The sequence below is a fragment of the Eulemur rufifrons genome, chromosome 11 (assembly GCF_041146395.1).
Source record: "Eulemur rufifrons isolate Redbay chromosome 11, OSU_ERuf_1, whole genome shotgun sequence".
Lineage (NCBI taxonomy): Eukaryota > Metazoa > Chordata > Mammalia > Primates > Lemuridae > Eulemur > Eulemur rufifrons.
This window is the reverse complement of record NC_090993.1, coordinates 14,479,742-14,485,640: the sequence shown is the minus strand read 5'-3', so window position 1 is coordinate 14,485,640 and position 5,899 is coordinate 14,479,742. Positions and strand designations below refer to the sequence as shown.

The following is a 5,899-nucleotide window of genomic DNA, read 5'->3' as shown; positions in this document are numbered from 1 at the left end:
GTTAGTCGATTTGAGCATTAACTACTACAGATCTAAATTAAAGTCATGGGAATGAATGAGCTTGTTCGGTGAACATGTTGAGAATGAAAATAACAGAAGGCCAAGGGCAAAATCTCAAGAAATAACTTTTCAGATGAAGGCAGAAAAAGAATCCATAAAGGAACCCAGGTTTAGCTCTAGAATTAAGAATGAAATGAGGTGAATACGGTAACTAAGGAAAGAGAATATTTCAGGCAGCTAGTGGTCAGTGGTGTCATAGTCTGCCAAGAAGTTAAATAAGGTAAAGATAGACAAAAATTCTTTACATTTAGAAACAAGGAGCTCATTTGCAAATGTAATTTGAGTTATGTGGTAGGGGTGAGAGCCAACTTACAGGGTGAGATGGCCCATAGAAATGGGGTCTCAAATATATTCGAAGGAATTGGCCTTAGATAGGAGGAGAAAGACCTCTTGAATTGTAACAAACATAGAGGAAAGGATAGGCCTCCGTGCAGGCAGTACTTCTATAAATGTAAGCATACACTTTCTTTGTGGAATAAGTTTAAGTTTTCTGCGGATGTGGCAGGTGATGGTAGAGTCACAAGTTTGCAGAGATACTAAGGGTTTGAAATAGTCTAGCCTTTGTAGGTAATGGAAAAGAAAGCTGACAGGGGGGAGAGGAGCCCTGCCATGTAGCATTAAGGACCTGATTAACGTTGGCAGCCAGTCTTCTGGCTTTATGGCTCTGGCAGTGCTCAGGAAGCTGATAAAGGTTCAGAATGCAGTCTATTCACCTGGGTATACATTGTGTGGTATAGGTGTGAGGCACAGAAAATGGGGCAAATAATTTGAGGATATTGACTTCAAATGTCAAACATAATTAAAATAATGATATGGAATCTGAGATGATGAGATGAGAAGCAAGAGGGAGCTGGCCAGAAGAAAGTCGTATAACAAGGGAATAGAGTCCCTGGCAAGCTAAATAGCTTTAATTGGATTAACCTAATAAATGAGTTGGGAAGGATGGCAACTGGAGTAAGTGCAGAAGGTCTAGGATTTAGGTTTATGAGTTTCAGATAATGACAAGGTCCAGGGGTGGCATTGGGAGCAAATGAGGTGGAGCTAAAGGTTATGGGAGTCAAGGACGTTTATATGACTGGGCTTTTGCAGAGTGGGCTGTGGAAAATGCTGTTCATTTCAAGCAGAAGGGCAGTGTGTGGAGAGGCTTGAGAGAGCATGTAGTACGTTCTGGAGACAACAGATAATCTGGAGAGGCAATGTGGTAGGGTAGGCTCTGAACTTGTAGGCATGAGCTCAGCCACCAACTGGCTGTACAACCTTAAACAACTTCTCCAAACTTGTTGGGCACCCAGCTCATATATTAAAAGGATCTAGTAAGAGAACATAAGCCATAGGGTTGTTGAGAGGATTACATAAGATGAGATGGTACGTGTACCTAGTAAAGGCGCAAGAGAACAGTGGAGACTGTGAAACCTGGAAAAACACACATACTTAAGAGTCAGGCAGAGAAACAGAAACCAGCAAAGCGGAGTGAGTAGTAAGGATACCCAACTGGGTAGGATCAGAAGCCGGAAACAGGGGTCCCTGAAGGGATGAGGAGCCAGTGGATAAATGATGAGAGAGAACAAAGTAGGAAAAAACCAAAATGGTAGCTAGAGCGAAGTCTTATTTATCATTAAAAAAACTCAACCAGAGAGGCTTGAGCATTTGTGAAGCAGAGAAGAGGGAGTCAGTGGAGATGACAGATGGACACATAACTGAAGGAGCAAGTCTCAAGAGAGAAAGGAAGCAATGAGGTCAGGGGCACTGGTGGAGGCATTTGCTTTACCAAGGAAACTAGAAGGGAGTTGGCATTGGGAAGTACCCTGTGAAAGATTTATTTGCTGAGGGAAGTTCAGATGGGCTACCTGTGATATTACCTGCAATCTGTTCTTTCCCAGTTAGGGCTGGTACCCACAGGGGGTCGCTACGGTGATGGCAGCAGCAGCTGTCCCTCCTGTCTAATGACAGATTGTTTCAATGGTTGTAAGTCAACAACTTCCTTTCAAATAAGTCCCAAAGAAGCTTGTAAGTAACGCTTCAAATAAAAAGTGAAATTTAAACAGTAGTTTGATCATATTATTATACTATGGGGTTAAACACTCATTTGAAAAGTTTGAGTATATTTTCTGATCTTGGGATGTCCTTAGACTAGTAAGATATCAAACTAGGCTCAATAAAAATTCTACCAAGTGAGTGGCTTTCAAAAATAGAAACTAGTTACCTTGTTTGAAACCAGACCTCTGTGACATAATTTTGATTTTTTTTCTTTAGGCTAAAAGAAAACGAAGAGTTACTTGGTGCCTTGGCAAAATTAACAAAATGAAGGACTCAAACTATGCAGGTGGATTTCAAATGCCAACAACTATGACAACAAAAACACATAAGCCTGCTATAACTCTATTAGGAGAAATTGATGAATGTGAGTTCTTTTTCGAGTGAATCTACTTGTAATTATAAAATTATAAAAGCCTCGTTATAAAGAGAAGCTAGTTATAACTTAGTTAATGTGATAAACATGATTTTTAAATAAAGTGTGTGCATTCTGTATGTGACTACAATGGAGATTATTTATGATAAAAATAAGTAATTTTAAGAAAATAAACATTTATGAAGTTCTTTATTAATTCCAAATCTCTTAAGAATGAGGCACTATAGGGGAAATACACAAGAGAAAGGTGTTTTTGTTTCTTTGTTCTAATCATTATCCAATTAAATTACTAATGATATAACATCTACCTTAAACATTGCTAATCTTGAAAGGATAGCATTTACATAGGAATCTGTTTCAAAATTAGGTCTCCAACATTATAATCTACTTTGGGGAGCATTTTAAAATCTCCTTACAGGGACCAAATTTCAAATTCAGAATTTGTCCTTTTTACCTATATTTCATTAAGGATCTTATATTTTATCACTCATTCATACCAGTTATCTTAAGTCACACAACAAATGAAAGACCACATCTGTTAATGTATTTTTGGCATTCATACTCTAAGCATATATTAGCTAATTTGAGCTTATTATTTATTACCTCTGATTGAATTTTTTTTTTAGAGATCTTTGACTTAGGATTTTCAATAAATATGTTTATGGATAAATTTCTTTTTCCCCTAATTACAGCTCTCTGTTCAGAGTCTGACTTTTGCAGTAACACTCTTGATACATTAACTGAAATAGAGTGGAATCCAGCAACAAAGCTGCTAAATCAGGTAATTCAATGATTTGATACAACATAATCTTTTTCCTCTTTTTAAAATTCTTTTCTGATTGGATTTTGTTGTTGTAGCACATTACTAGCTCTGACTTAATTTCAGTAATAATTGTGGCACTGAAGAAGGCTTTGCTCACTCTTTATATTTATACTTGATACCTATGAGGCATCTAGAGGAAGGCTAAAAATGTCATAAGGCAAGTGTGTACTAATAGGTAAAACTTTGCTTCTAGCTCTTCACTAGCAGACCTTGGTATCTATGATGTCTGTGAAGTTTCTGTTTTGCCTTAGGAAATACCATGAGGATAAAAAGATTGATTTTAAAAGTGTCAAAATTCTCAGGCAGATAGAATGTATAGATCGATATATTAGGGAGGGGTCATTTTTCCAGATAATACTGATAAAGATAAGTAGTCTCATCAAAACTTTAAGAAAGAAGGAATACTGTGGTAAATAATAAAATAAGTTTAGATTCCATGTTTACTGTCTAGATTGTTCATGTTCAAAGACACATAGTTATATGATGTATTTATTAAAGGAAATTTCATTTTTATTTTGGAATACAATTGCAGTGCTTCTTATTATCATTAGTTAATGCCCATAAAGTACATAGACAAAGTGCTTTTGTGTTCCTGGGACATACTCTAAAGGTTTGTTGTTTTTTCAAAAATCGCTGGTGTAGGCTTTTTTTTAACTTGTAGTATAACTCTTTCTCATCATAGTAGAGAAAGTAGAGATAGGCCTCTTTGAGTATGGTAAAACGTAGCCATACTCAAACCCATACTATTAGTTTGAGAAATCAATAAATAATATCTGTTTCCCTTCCTGAATTCAGAGCCATCTGAAACACAAAATAGGATTTGGGGAATTAAATTATCAGTTTTATTGCTGAAGAACTTGAGGATTTGTAGCCAAATAAACTTTCCAATGTGCACCCTACCTTCCCAGTTGAACCGTGCCTGTTAGGCACAGGCAACATGATTTATTTCTATGATTTTTTTTATTCTACGCCTTTCAAAATAATCTATTCTAAATGAGCCACTTTACCAAAATGTAGACCATTAGAAAGTTGTTAAAGAAAAGGATGGCTTAAACCACCAAATGAATCAAAGTTAAATTACTTACTTAATCCAAATTTTAGTTAAGGAAACAAAGCATATATGAGATGAATTCCCTCTGATTGGAAAATCTGGTTTTGTTTGTTATAGAAAAATGTAGAAAGTGAGTTGAACTCACTTCGTGCTAACTATGATAACCTGGTAATAGACTATGAACAACTAAGAACAGAAAAAGAAGAAATGGAATTGAAATTAAAAGACAAGAATGATTTAGATGAATCTGAGGCTCTGAAAGCAAAACTAAAAAAGATCAAGGGGTAAGAGAGATAGAAAATATGAAACTACTCTAAAGTATACTTTTGAAAGAAGTCTCATTATCTTTTTTGATAATGTAAACATTTATTAAATTTTATTTTTAAATTCACAGATAACATTATGTTTTAATTGTGTACGGCTTGATGTTTTGAGGTATTGTGATATGGCTAATCCAGCTAAATAACAAATCCACTGCCTCACATAGATATCATTTTTGTGGCGATAGCACATAACGTCTACTTTTTACAAGTTTTAAGAATATAATATATTGTCATTAACTATAGTCATCTACTGTACAATAGATCTCTTGAGATTTATTCTTCCTATCTCACTGTACTTATATATTATCTGACCAAGATTTCCCTCTCCCCCTTCCTCGTAACCACTGTTTACTTTCTCTTATGAGAGATCGACTTTTGTAGGTTCTGCATTTGTGTGAGATCATGTAGTATATTTCTTTCTCTGACTGGCTTATTTCACTTAACATAATATTCTTCAGGTTTATTCACATTGTTGCAAATGGCAGGATTTCATTCTTTTTTTTTTTTTTTTTTTTTGGGACAGAGTCTCACTCTGTTGCCCAGGCTAGAGTGAGTGCCGTGGCGTCAGCCTAGCTCACAGCAACCTCAAACTCCTGGGCTCAAGCGATCCTCTTGTCTCAGCCTCCCGAGTAGCTGGGACTACAGGCATGCACCACCATGCCCAGCTAATTTTCTATATATATATTTTAGCTGTCCATATAATTTCTTTCTATTTTTAGTAGAGATGGGGTCTCGCTCTTGCTCAGGCTGGTCTCGAACTCCTGAGCTCAAACGATCCGCCCACCTCGGCCTCCCAGAGTGCTAGGATTACAGGCGTGAGCCACCGCGCCCAGCCAGGATTTCATTCTTTCATATAATTCAATGGTAGTGCATTGTGTCTATATACCAAACTTTCTTTATCCATCCTTCAGTTGATGGACACTTAGGTTGGTTCCATATCTTGCCTATTGTGGATAGTGCTGCAATAAACATGAGAGTGCAGAGCTCTCTCTGACATACTGATGCAATTTCCTTTGTGTGTATACCCAGTACTGGGGTTGCTGGATCATACGGTAATTCTATTTTCAATTTTTCGAGGAACCCTCCTTCTATTATCCCTACAGTCCCACCAATATTATAAAAGAGTTCCGTTTTCTCCACATACTTGCCAAAATGTTCTCTTTTATCTTTTTGATAATAGCCATTCTAACTAAGTTAAGGTAATACTTCATTGTGGTTTGGATGAGCGATGT

The 5,899-nt window shown here is 36.6% G+C and overlaps 1 long non-coding RNA gene across 1 annotated transcript; it reads left to right on the top strand.

The window, feature by feature from the left end:
• The first annotated feature begins 2,412 nt into the window (after window positions 1–2,412).
• LOC138393509 (uncharacterized) lies at window positions 2,413–4,594 on the top strand. The gene is made up of 3 exons (XR_011235192.1): window positions 2,413–2,461; window positions 3,163–3,251; window positions 4,462–4,594. It is a non-coding gene; the product is annotated as an uncharacterized lncRNA (long non-coding RNA).
• The last annotated feature ends 1,305 nt before the right edge of the window (window positions 4,595–5,899 follow it).